General features: G+C 42.8%; 1 protein-coding gene across 9 annotated transcripts in view; it reads left to right on the top strand.

Annotated features, from left to right (window-relative positions):
- Positions 1 to 13,369, top strand: part of ADGRL1 (adhesion G protein-coupled receptor L1) — a 631,260-nt gene that overhangs the window by 582,896 nt on the left and 34,995 nt on the right. The window lies entirely within an intron of this gene.

Genomic DNA, 13,369 nt, shown 5'->3' with positions numbered 1-13,369 from the left:
ATCTTGGTAGAGGAGCAGAGCCTTCCTTCTTCATGTCAGAGGTGCCCCCCTGATGACCGGTGGTCTAATGACTGGTGAGAGAATATCTGAAAAGCAGCAGGTGAGGTGCAGAATGCACAGATTACAGAATAAATAAAGCAGGGAGATGCTTGTCTGCCGGTCCTCATGTTCATCCTTCCTCTCCAGTAAGGAGAACGCTGAACAGTAGCATCATCAAAACTCGCTCCAATTCCCATGAGACTTTTTTGAGACCCATGAGAGTTTTCAGAGCCACAGTGCTTTCACACTGCAAATATACTGCTTTTAGGACTGGGCACATTAAGTGCACTGAAATCTTTCAGGAAGAATTGAAGAAAAAATTGATTTTTCAGAGCACAAGTACTGCTTAGAACTAATTAACAGCTCTTGATGTTTCCTATAAGATCGCCAATCTTCACATTTTGAGTTCAGGCCCTAAGGGGTCAGGGGTTCTGTCTTGGCTGCTACAACCACTACATTTACTGAGGCATGGTCCACTTCAGGTCTAATTAAGTTTCCACTACTTTACATCTAGCCCTGCTGTACTGCTACATCTTTATCTGCTGTACTAGTCCTGCATATCATGATGTAATAATACAACAGATCAAGATGTAAAGTAGTGCAAAGTTAAGTGGACCTAAAGTGGACCATGTCTCAGTAAAGGTAGTGGTGGCAGCAGCCAAAACACAACCCCTGACCCCTTTAGGCTGCATTTACACTTGCATTTAGGGCCATTATCAGATTCCTGCAGCAAGAATCTTCAGATTTCTTCAGCTGGTATCACAGGTAGTTGAGCCAGGAAGCCTATACAAAGCAATGACAGGCCGACAGGAACCATGGCTGTCCACCGCTGTTCACATGTATCGGCACATCTAGCAGTTACCTGCAGTTAGGGACAGATGATGAACCTTGGATTGACACAGATTGTGTCCAGGACTAATTGTCAATCCCTAAACCTCAGGTAACCACTGGATGTGTGGATACATGTGAACAGTGGTGGACAGCCGTGGCTCTTGTTAGCCTATCTTGGCTTTGTACAGGCTTCCTGGTCACACCTGTTCACAGCCACCTGTGATTCCAGCTACAGAAATCCGAAGATTATTGCCGCAAGAATCTGCTGTCTGTCCTAACTGCAAGTGGGAATGAGACCCATCATGGAAATATTATGCATACATATTTCATTATTGCACTACTGGAAGCAATGTCATGATGTGATTATCCAGTTACCAAATGAAAGCTTTCTATTTTAATATTTTCATGTATATCGCCCAGCATATAGCCTAAAGCTTTAGCATACAGGAGACATATAGTCATACAAAAAAAGGAGACAAATGTCAAATGCATGTTGAAGCTTAAATGCCGCCAATTTTTTATTTTATTTTAAATGGAGTGTGTAAAGCTTAGGATCTTTGTTAAGTTTTATATGCCTTCTGTGTCCCATCCTTCCTGTACTGTGTAACATCAAGAGACACAGACAGCCGTAAAATCCTTACTTAGGTTTTAACCCTTCCCCAGTTTACTAAATTTGTTTTCAATGCTGTGTAGGTCCTCACTGGGGAGATTTCCCCTTACTTTTTTATCTAACACACTTCAAATAGACAGAAAATGAGAAAACATCTCCATAATGAGTACACAGACAACTATAAAAACCAGACAGAAGTTGCAACCCTTCCCCACGCCATCCAAAACGAATACAATTTGACTAAAACTTGGCTTTAAGCTTACATTCTACTTGGGAACATACAGAACATAATTCTAAATTCTAATAAATAAAATTCTCTCTATCAGTGACTGTATGTCAAAATTGTGTTATGATAATGTCTTTAGGGCTTGTGTCACTAGGCATATGCGGCGTGCTTTCAAGTACATCTCAGTTGCATTTGAGATCATGGAGGACCCATTCACTCCTGTGGGGAATGCATCTTCATGCGTTGAGATGTGTTGCATGATGTAGCCAATTAAATAAATGGTTTGCAGTGCACAAAAAAAGTCATGCTGCAATGTGTGTTGTGTTGTGTGGTAACGCTGCAGCATTCTAAAATAAAGAAGAAGAAATACATACATTATAGAATATACTGTATTTCACATGGAAAAATTACACAGTGTGTGGAAAAAGCAAAGGAAAGGGAATAGTTTTGACAATACCTTCCATGCAAATGGCAGGTACTGTTAAAATACAAAACAGGTCTTTCTGTTTCTGAGTTTTCTCATTGACCTCATAAATCTCTATTTTCTTTACCCCTTATCAACAAGAAGAAGCCAGGAGCAGGTTTGTAGAGAAGATGGGAATACTGGGACTTGGGTGGCAAAGTGTAGGGCAGGGAGTACCCTATTTCAATGTGTTTCCCATAAACATGTCTTTGTAGGCAGACTTAACCTTGGAGTTATGAATTAAGGGTTTGTTTTTAAGGCTTAGGTTAAGGGTTAGGACTCAGACAGGGAAGAATTAAGTGCTAGGGTATGTTTTATAATAGGTATGACAGGTTAGTGACACCAATGCTGGCCATACACTTATAGTTTTTTTTGTTCAGCTCCATCCATGCAGATACATCATGGATGAACAAATCTCCTGCTGTGGCCATTGTATTTTGACAGCTGGCCCCACCAGAACAGTGGCTATCTGATTGGATCCAGTCACTGTTCGGTGTTCTGCCTGGGGAAAACAAAACAAAAACTCAGCAGCTACAAATACTGTAGCTGCTGACTTTTAATATATGGACACTTACTTCTCCAGGGAGACAACGATGTCAGCATCCCAGCTGATTTTCAGATAAGCTGTTTGGTGCTGCCTGCACCATTAGTCATAAGGGAAACCGGCAGTGAAGTCTTTCGGCTTCACAACCAATTCTCTACTGCACATGTGCAAAGCGCGCTGTGCATTCTAACTGGCCCGGCGGTGGCGGAAGGAGTAGGGGTGCTGTCTCCCAGATGTGGGGAAGGATACCTGTCAAAAACAGGTACCTGTAACCCCCCCCCCCCCGAAAGGTGCCAAATGTGGCACAAGAGGAGGGGAGGAAGCAGATAAGCGGAGGTTCCACTTTTGGGTGGAACTTCACTTTAAATATGCTCCCACCCCCCTCTTAACACCTATGCTGCCTTGTGTAAGAAAGATGTATATGCGTACCTGTTTTCCGCCCGCTCCAGTCTGGTCAGGTGATCCCCTGTGTCAACCAGCAGTGGCTGCAGGGGAATGGAGAGGGTGCCCAACAATGACTGTGAAAGCCGAGAGTGATGATGAAGTCACCCATAGGCTCCCATGGTGCAATTGTTGTTGGCAGTCTCTCCTCTCCCTTGCAGCTGCCACTGGCTGACACAAGGGAGCCGGATCACTTGACTGGAGCAGCCTGAAAATAGGTAAGTACACACATCTTTCTTACACAGATTAGTTAGTATAGGTGTAGGGAGAGGGGAGGGACCATTTTTAAGACTAGTTAGGCTTTAGTTGGAATTCTACTTTAAGGGAAACTCTGTTCCTTTAACTGTTTTTGAATTGAAAAATTGGCTGAGCATTGTCAGCCGGCAACAGAAAGTGCTGTTACTGGCAGGATCTCCAGGTAATAAACTTTGCAACAGATTTAATTTAAAAAAATGTGCTTAAGAAAACTGTACACAGTAAGACAAGGTGACTAAGTGGTTAGCACTTCTGCCTAGTGGCACTAGGGTCACTGATTTGAATGCTAACCACGGCATTACCAAGGAGTTTGCATGTTGTCCCTGTGCCTGTGGGGGTTTCCTCCTGGTACTCCGGTTTACTCCCACACTCCAAAGTCATCGTGGTAGGATAAATGGCTTCTGTCCAAATTGTCCCTAATATATGTTTGTGAGTTAGGGACCTTAGATTGCAAGCTCCTTAAGGGCAAGGACTAATGTGGATGTACAATATATATGTAAAAGTGCTTTGTAAATTGACAGCACTATATAAGTACCTATAATAAATAAATTATACCAAACATACTATAAAATACATTTAGGGTTTACTTGGATTTTAAGGCACTTCTCAAAATGCCCATCGTAGCTTTTTCCAAGAAAAAAATAAATAATTATCTTCAAAGCCTCTAGACCAGAATGACTCCAGTCAAGGCAGCATGAAATACCCCCAGCCATGAAGGAATTTAGTGTCAGATCTCTGATTACTTTGCGCTGATCTCTCTGTCTTGGGAAAATATAAGTAGCATTGCAGTCACCGCTGTCTAATTTTTTTACTCATTCTTTCAACTAATTCATTTCACCATCATGTCTTAACCAAATGATGCTTGTAATAAAAATTGGAAATAAGAGGCTGAAAATAACAGTATGTTTCTCCCAGGACCAATTAGGTATTTTAATTAATATACCATTTTCAATACAGCTTAAGGGTTTTATTTTTTAAAGTCACGGCAGGCTGATTCCAATGGAGCATAACTTTGATGGTGGAGCAGCCTGCAGCTTTGTAAGTCTCATTCTCTATATGTTTTGTGCTAAGACAAAGACTTGCTGTGATAAAGGTTTCGTGCATGTGTGGAAACTGATTGTTAAAATTCCACGTAGGTAGGACCACTTGGAGATCTAAAAAAATGTTGTCCTTGGCCTTTCATAGTCTTTTGAGAGCTTCCAAAGATAATCATACATGTAAATCAGGAATAGCTGCGCTGCGCAAGTCTAGCAGAAAGGAACGTATCTTTGATCAGCGCAGCCTACTTGATATTATTTCTTATGTCGCCCATCTTAATTTCCAGATACATTCTCTTGTTTTGAGGGTTTCTTCTTCCACTGCCCCTGTTTTTATCACAGTTCTGTAAACCGCATTGCAAACTGAATTAAAATTAAATTCTATTACCTGGGCTTTTTAAAGAGGAGCTTCTCCCTACCTGGATAAAACTTCTAGCATTGACTTTCCAACCTAAACTCTTCTTTGTTACTCTGCTCCTGTGTTGCCATTTTGGAACAAGATCCCGTGCATGTGCAGACGTGCTGCAGTTCTCTGCCAGTACCCATTCACTGGCAGAGACCTGTGGCTGTGGGTCTGCACATGTCTCAGATTTCGCACTTAAACAAAGAAATACTGTAAATATCCCAGGAGACAGCAGGTGGCTAGACACATCATCCTAACTTAGGCTTGGATTCAGGAAGTGCATCCATTGAAAACTAAAAAAAGGTAAAAAATCCAGCTGTGTAAGAGGGAGAGGGAGGTGGCAAAATAAAGAAAGTGCTTATCGTGGGTGAGGATCCGCTTTAAGTAAATTGCCTAGTCCACCAAGTGGTGGACTTGGTGGACACCACCAAAGTGATCATTTAGTCAAAGGTAGAGGTGGGTGGGCCACAAACAAACAAAAGATTTCCCAGCACACGTACCCACCATGTGCACCTTGCTGCAAAGTCCAGTTATAGATTGGGGTGGTTGACACTTTTTTGAACAGAGGTGGGTGGGCCTCTGTCTTCTTATTAGTCCTAGATGCTCCAATAGTGATACTTCTCTGCCATAATTGCTCTGCTTTCCACTTGAGAGTTTTGGATGTTCTTGCCCACCTGTGTTCCAGATTCTCCTGTTGCAAATATTCTACACATAAAAAAAAAGTAAAGAATGGGGACCCCTCCTAATGACCATAGTTGGTGTACAGACACAGGAACTCAAAGGCAGAGCTCTCAAATCCTATAGGTTTAAACAATTCAATCACATATCTTTCAAGGAGAATTAAGTTGCGTGAAACTTAGCTTTAAATTAGAATGAGTTTGCAAGCTTACATACTATAAGTAAGGCTTAAATTTGCATTCTTATTTGATTTTACTTAGGGCAGGTGTAGGCTGCCTTTAAGAGGCCATGTGAGCACTGTCTAGGTCAAGCATCACTTAGCACAAATGAAGCAACCCTTCAACCCACTGCTTATAGTTAATTTAACTCTATGAACAGCGGTCCTGCTTTTCGAACATTTGACTGTTATGCTAAGCACAAAAGTTTTTTTTTTTTTTTAACAGAAAAGTTTTTATTAATCTCCAATGGGAGAGAAGTTTCAGTACATAGTACAATTATAAACATAAAAAAAAAGAAAGAGAAAATAAAACAAATGATATACATCGACGGAGACAACAAGACAACAAGATGTAAGACATAGTAGTCTAAATGTTATTTACACGTGTATCTTAGTACATAACATCGATGATACATTCTTTGTAGAAAAGGAGGTAGAGTTATCTTTATTCAGAGGATGAGTTATCATACATTTACAGATAATCCTATCCTATACCAACCCCATTTGTGATAATAGGATTGAGGGGACTCCCTAGGGGGCGGGGGAGGGGAAACCCTGCGCAAGGTTCGCCAATCTGCCAATCTGAGGCAAAGTGGGGACCTCCCGTGGTGTGAGCAGGATTTTAGTATTTGGCCCAGGCACCCCATATTTTCCCAAATTTTTTCAGGCATTTACGGCTCATATATGTAAGTTTGTAGAGTGGAAGGGTAGACTCAATGAGAGTTCTCCACTGTCCAACCGTTGGGGGCTCAGGCTGCTTCCACTTAGTCAAGATGGCCTTCCTGGCATAAAATGAAGCATAGAAGTTTAGTAACCTTTTGTGGGTATTTGTGGTGAGAGTGTCACATATACCAAGTAAGAGGACACGAGGGTCGAGCATTATGGTCAAGTTTCCATTTGAGTTAATACACTGCACCACCTCCCTCCAGGATTGTTGAATAAGGGGACAAGACCACACTACATGGAAGAATGTACCCAGTTCAGTATTGCATTTTGGACATCTGTCAGAGTGGGTAGGGTATATTCTAGCAAGCCTTTGGGGGTGTAATATGCCCTGTGAAGGAATTTTAGCTGGATGTACCTGTCCCTAGCGGATATCATTAGAGGGCTATATTGTTGGATTCCTTCTTCCCAATCATCATCCGTCAGGGAGGGCAAATCCGCCTTCCATTTGTTAAAGAGCCTAATCCACTGGCTGTCAGTCTCACAGGATATTTGAAGGTACAGGGACGAGAGGATACGGTCTGCACTGGTGGAAATAAGAAAACGCTCCACTACATGTGATTTTAAGTGTATGTCAGTTGAAAATTGGGCTTGTATTGCATGTCGCAATTGTAGGTAGAGAAAAAACATTCTCGCTGAGAGTTGGAAGGTGTGTTTCAGTTCATCATATGAAAGGAGCTTGCCTTCTGGCATGATATGTTGTAAAATCTTAATTTCGTATCTGCTGGGTCTGGGATAGACAAGAGTTGCGGTAACTTAGGATTTCCCCAAAGTGGCGTATAAGGAGAGCGTGTGTTAGGCGGATTGAGTTTAGCTGTCAGCTGTTCCCAGACCTTGGTCGTAGTACGCATGGGGATGGTCATTGCTGCTTGTGCTCTCGGGCCTCTGAACACTAGGTTGCTTAGTGCCGAGTAGGACCCCAGGATGACTGCCTCTAGATTAACCAATGGATTATGTCATGATTGGGTGAACCACCAACGCACCGTTACCATCACCGCTGCCCTACAGCATTGTTTCAAGCACGGCAATGCCAGTCTGCCTGCGGACAGGGGGAGCTGTAAAATAGCTTTAGCCACCCTGGGGGTCAGACCGACCCAAATGAAGGTATTGATTACTTGATCCAGTTTGTGAAAAAAAAAGTTAGGAATGGGGACTGGAGTGTTTCTGAAAACATACAGAAATTTGGGGAGAAATTTTATTTTTAGGAGGTTGATCCTCTCCACAGGTGTTAGGGGGAGGGACTTCCAGGCCAGGCATCTCCGTTTTAATTGTTGTGAGATAGGGTATACATTACCTGTTAGATAGCAGGAGGGATCCTTCTGAATTTCAATGCCTAAATATCTGAATTTAGTGACCAACTGTAGGGGTATATGGGGAGGAGGGAGGAGGGGCGGCCGGGATAATGGGAAGAGTATGGATTTGTTCCAATTAATACGTATCCTGGAAAAGGACCCAAACAGGTCAATAACCCACAGGGCCTCCTCCAGGGAGCTTGAGGCATTGGGGAGATAAAGGAGGGCATCATCCGCATAGAGGGAGATCTGTTCCCTCAGTGGGCCCACCTCCATCCCCCTTGTGATTGTAGATGACCTAATGACGATGGCCAGGGGTTCGATAGGCATGGCCAATAGCCCCGGGGACAGTGGACAGCCTTGCCTGGTGACCCTGTGCTAATTGAAGGGGGGCGAAAGGGTGCCATTAGTTCTGACTCTAGCAGTGGGACTGGCATACATTAACTTTATCCACGAGATGAATTTGGGCCCAAAATTGAACTTCTCTAATACTCGCCAAAGGAACTCCCATTCGACCGAGTCGAAAGCCTTTTCGGCATCTAAAGACGCCGCCACTCCCGGAGATTCCATGGCCACCGCGTGGGATATGTTTGTATATAACTGACGCAGGTTGATGTCTGTGCCCTTACCTGGCATGAAGCCTGTTTGGTCTCCATGAACCAGGGAAAGGAAGACCGAGTTGAGACGATTTGCTAAAATTTTGGTAATTATCTTGGCATCCACATTAAGGAGTGATAAGGGTCGATATTACTCACAGAGCTCAGGGTCCTTATGTGGTTTAAGGATCACCACAATCACTGCCTCCGACATAGATGAAGGGAGACACCGATCTTCTAGTATGGATAGTAGAAGTTCATCAAACTGTGGGGCAAGGAATTCAATATTTGTCTTATAAAATTTGGTAGGCCATCTGGGTCTGGGGTTTTTGCAGGTTGGAGCGATGAGATCGCCAACTGCACTTCTTTAAGGGTGTTTGGTGGATCTAGTTTAGTTTTGGCCACGTCCGATATAGTAGGGAATTCTATCTGGGCTAGGAAATCTTGTAGGGAATCTGGTGTATAGCCTGTCCTAGACTTGTATAAGTTTTCATAGTATTATGCGAATCTAGCATTAATCGGGACAGGGTCAGCCTGTACATGTCCCTGATCATCTTTTATATTCGCAATGTGTGCTATAGTAGAGCGTTCCCTAGCCAGCAATGCTAACAATCTGCCTGATCTCTCCCCTTGCTCGAATATTCTCTGCGACTGTGACAGCAAAAGCTTCCGAGTCGCAGTGGCTCTCCGCACAGAGATTTCTCGGTGGAGTGTTTGGAGTGCTGCATATGTCCCTGTGTCTCTAGTAGTCACGTATTTGGTTTCAAAGCTATGGGCTCATCCCTCCGCCTCCTCCAGTGCAAGCCTGTTGTTTTTCCTAACCTTGCTAATAAACATGCAATATTGTCCTTGTGTATATGCCTTATAAGCATCCCATACCATTGACGGGGGGGCCATCCCCCTGTTATGCAGCCAGTATGTGCCCATCTCTCCCGCAACCTCAGGGGCAACACGCTTGTCTGTTATCCAGAAACGAGAGTTGCCAGAGGCTAGTGCCCACCAGTGAGTTCATGTTAAGCTGTAGGAGAAGGGGAGCGTGATCAGAAATGCCACGTGGCAGAATTTTAACCTCTTGGGTGCGAGAGAGTTGGAGGCCGCTGGCATAGAATAAGTCTATTCTAGAGAAGGAGCCATATGCGGCCGAGTGGCAGGTATATTGCCTTTACCTGGGGTATCACCACCTCCACACATCACTAAAGCACAAAAGTTTCTCGACAGGATCATGTCCAATCAGGATCATTTGAATTGTGTTTGGCAAAATAAATAAGCACATCCTAATGTAGGTGAAGCATAGATGGCTTGTTAAAGTGGGACTTAAGCCACCTATACTTCTGTGTTTTACATCTTCGGTCAACTTGATTGGATGGGCCATGATGCCTAAACTCCAGCACTTGTGCAGAAGCTAATTTATCCCAGCACCCAAGAATGCCAAAAATGAACACTGCGCTGCATGTACACTCAAATTTTTTGTTTGAGCAGGCTGGTAAGAAATAATGTTTTTTTTTTGGGGGGGGGGGTTTGCTTTAGGCATCAGCTCTATATGCCTGATCTTTCTCTGTCACATTTTAGCTTGTGTCAGGGGTCAGGACAGCTGACAGAAACTCTAAGGCTAGCCATACCGGTGCTGAACAGAAGATGTCACTTGATCTCTCCATCCAGGCTCAAATGGAGGAGGAATCTCCCCTGTTGGCTGTTGTATTCATATAGTCACAGCACTTGTGGAACACCTAAATTAGTGACTGCAGCTAATTAGCTGCAGTCACTGTTTGACTGTTTTCTGGAGAAAATCCTTCAATTTTTCAGTTGATGTTTGTTGAGCCAGGTGGTGCCAACAGTTCAAATTCCGATTATTTCAGCAAGAATCAGATGAAAATTGAGCTGCATATGGCCAGCTTAGGACTTTGGTTGACCTCTAAACCCCTGGCACAAGCTGAAATCTTGGATGGTTTTTCCGACGGCATTCCGCTCAAGCTTGGCTTGCATACACACGGTCACAAAAAAGTTCTCTGAACTTTTGACCGTCAAGAACGCGGTGAGGTACAACACCACGATGAGCCAAGAGAATTAAGTTCAATGCTTCTGAGCATGCGTCGAATTGTTTCCAAGCATGCGTGGTTTTTTGCACGTCGGAATTGCATACAGACGAACGCATTTTCGGATAGGAACTTTTTCCGACCGAAAAATAGAGAACCTGCTCTCAACCTTTTGCTAGCTGGAATTCCACCAGCAAAAGTCGGATGGAGCATACACACGGTCGCATTTTCCGACCAAAAGCTCTCATCAGAGTTTTGCTGGCAGCATTTCCGATCATGTGTATGGGGCATGATTGTATCATGTGCAAAATCAAGTCTTAAAAAAGTGGGCTTGCAAAATTTTACTCTATATTCTTAACTCTTCGGTGGGTGGTGAGTCTTCACTTGAGCTACAGCCTGGTCTCCCTGCTACGCACTGTGGTTTGTTCCTCTGACCCCTATGTCACTACTGTGCCGTGTATTGATGTAGGGGTGGCAGACAGAACCACAGCATGCAGTGGGTGATGCAGGCATTCAGTATACCTGGATGTGTCTTATGCCAAAGATTCCCCTCGGGGTGGTAGTTCTTAAAGAGAGTGAAGTTTGGATTCGCCACCCACCTAAGCGGTAAGTATTATTAGGAGTCTTCTTTTGCAGATATGATCTATTTTTATTTTTTTAATTTTTTTTAAATCTGATTCAGACAGAATAATTAATACTATAAGGTATAAGTATAAGGACAAATAAAAAATGTTCATAATCCAAGCTAGGTTACTTATTCCAGACTAAGACTGAAGTGCATTTAATATCCGTTCTCTTTAAAGAAAACATGTGGACAGGGGCTGACTTTGATGACCTCCTTCTAAAAACATTAATTGCCTGACTGCGTCTCACCTCAATACTTTCTGAATCATTGACCAGTGACCAGCACGCAGCAAAGAAAAGGATGAGATGTGCCCTTACCACACCTCAGGTCATGCACGTCATGAAGAATTAATGAGGAAAAGACACCTCATGTATTTGTAAAGAATCTACTAGGCTTAGCATCAACAGAAATGGATACTGCAACAAATACAAGTCAATTAAACACATTGCTGCTTTTTCACCACCATTTTCCCCTTTATATTAGCATGTGAAAATAAGAAATCCAATGCAATTTAGAGGTTGTAAATAACATCTACAGAAAAATGCTTTTAGTTGTTAAAGTATGTCAACCCAGTTGCTAAAATCTTCTAAGATTATTATGATTTTAAAAGAAGCTTTCCATATTTTAAAATCCGAAAGCTTCCTTTAAAATAATACCTGGTGATATACTACCATGAAGGTCTTTGTTCAGACACCTCCTGTTAGAGGGTGACAATGCTCTGTCCCTGTCTGCTAACTGAGCTCCTTTGCTGTCACCCTGTTACATGAGCTTCCAATGGAAGTCACAAGTGGCCATAATAACGCACAATATACCAGTATAGTCCACTGTTGTCACCATCAGGAAACCTTTCCTGAAAAATGTCATGCAGCAATCAGACAAGTGCATGCATGTAGACAGGAAGTGGCTACAAAAAGGCACAGGGGGTCTGAAGAAGATGAAAATGTATGGTATTAAACTATATCAATTATTCAGGATGCACATTGCTCTAGCAAACTAAGGGCTCATGTACACTTGCAGCAGTTGAGCATGAGTTTTTTCCAACCCCCCCAACTGCTCCCCTTTAAGCTCCAAAGTCAGCGGACAGGGGTGTACATATGCCATGGCTGTGATGCTTTGCTTCATGGCAAGAATGTTGCATTCCCATTTAGGTTGCAGCACGTGGTGCAGGCTTTAAGGGGTTAGAACAATATGCCCAGCATGAGTCACTATTTAGAAGGCTGACGCTAGTGTAAATGAGCCTTCGGTGTCATTCGATTAGGGTTTCTTAAAATCTTACCACATTATTCACATCCATTCAACAATAGAAAAAATGACTAAAAAATCTTGGCCAAAAATAAGGTTAAGAAAACAACCCCACCCACACCTGGTATTGTAAATTTCCCCTAAAATATTCCTAAAGCAAAAAAGCCATACATAAAAAAAAAATACATCCAGATATCTATACATGGGTCAATCCAGTCTGAATGTATTTTGCAAATGGAATCTCTTTCAGTTCATTCACTTGTCTCCAAAATGTTATAATAGGTCATACTCCACTGTTGGGAATGGAACCCAATAATAGCAACCAGAAACCTTGACTTATATACAATGGCCATCCATCCTAAGTTGTGGAGTATAGATCACGCTATAAGCTATGGCAAACTGGATTAATAACACCCAAATGCTTATAATTTCATAACGTCCTCAGTGTATAGGCAGGAGCCATCAGGAACATGTAGGTTGGTGAAAGATGCCTGACTGTTTTTTCTAGGATTAGACCAGCCACATCAGAGGCTTAATGCTCTAGAGCCTCTAATGCAGCTGGCCTAATACCGGCCAAACCGGTTAGGCATCTTTCACCAACCTACAGGTTCCTGATGGTCTCCTGCCTATGGAGTGATGAAGTGGCCTATGGAGTGGTCTATGCTCCACAACATAGGATGGATGGCTTTTGCACTTATACCTGGGGAATGTTATGCCTGTTACCTTTACTAGAATATAACATGTGGGGATGTCATATTGTTTATACCATGCACGACACGCAATAAATGTGGACTTTTTGCCAGATGCAGAGCCAGTCCTGCTTTGTTGCAGTGTTCTGGCCAGTGCATTGGATATAACGAGTGTTTGAAGACCTGCTGTTATATAGGATTGCATCTCTTTTGTGGAAATACAATTTGGTACAGGAATTTTTGAAAGTTGTTCCATCACAGATTGATTGCCATACAATATATGGTAGTTGGCTTCAAACTGCGGCCCCGGGACCGGATGTTGCCCTTTGCTTGCTTTTATCTGGCACTTGAGGCATTATTGCTTCCACTGACATGAATGATGGGACATAATTCCTTCCACTGATAACAAAAATGGGGCACTATTT

The sequence above is a fragment of the Aquarana catesbeiana genome, linkage group LG03, assembly GCF_042186555.1.
Source record: "Aquarana catesbeiana isolate 2022-GZ linkage group LG03, ASM4218655v1, whole genome shotgun sequence".
Classification (NCBI taxonomy): domain Eukaryota; kingdom Metazoa; phylum Chordata; class Amphibia; order Anura; family Ranidae; genus Aquarana; species Aquarana catesbeiana.
Note: the sequence above shows the minus strand (reverse complement) of the source record. Positions and strands in the feature narration are given on the sequence as shown.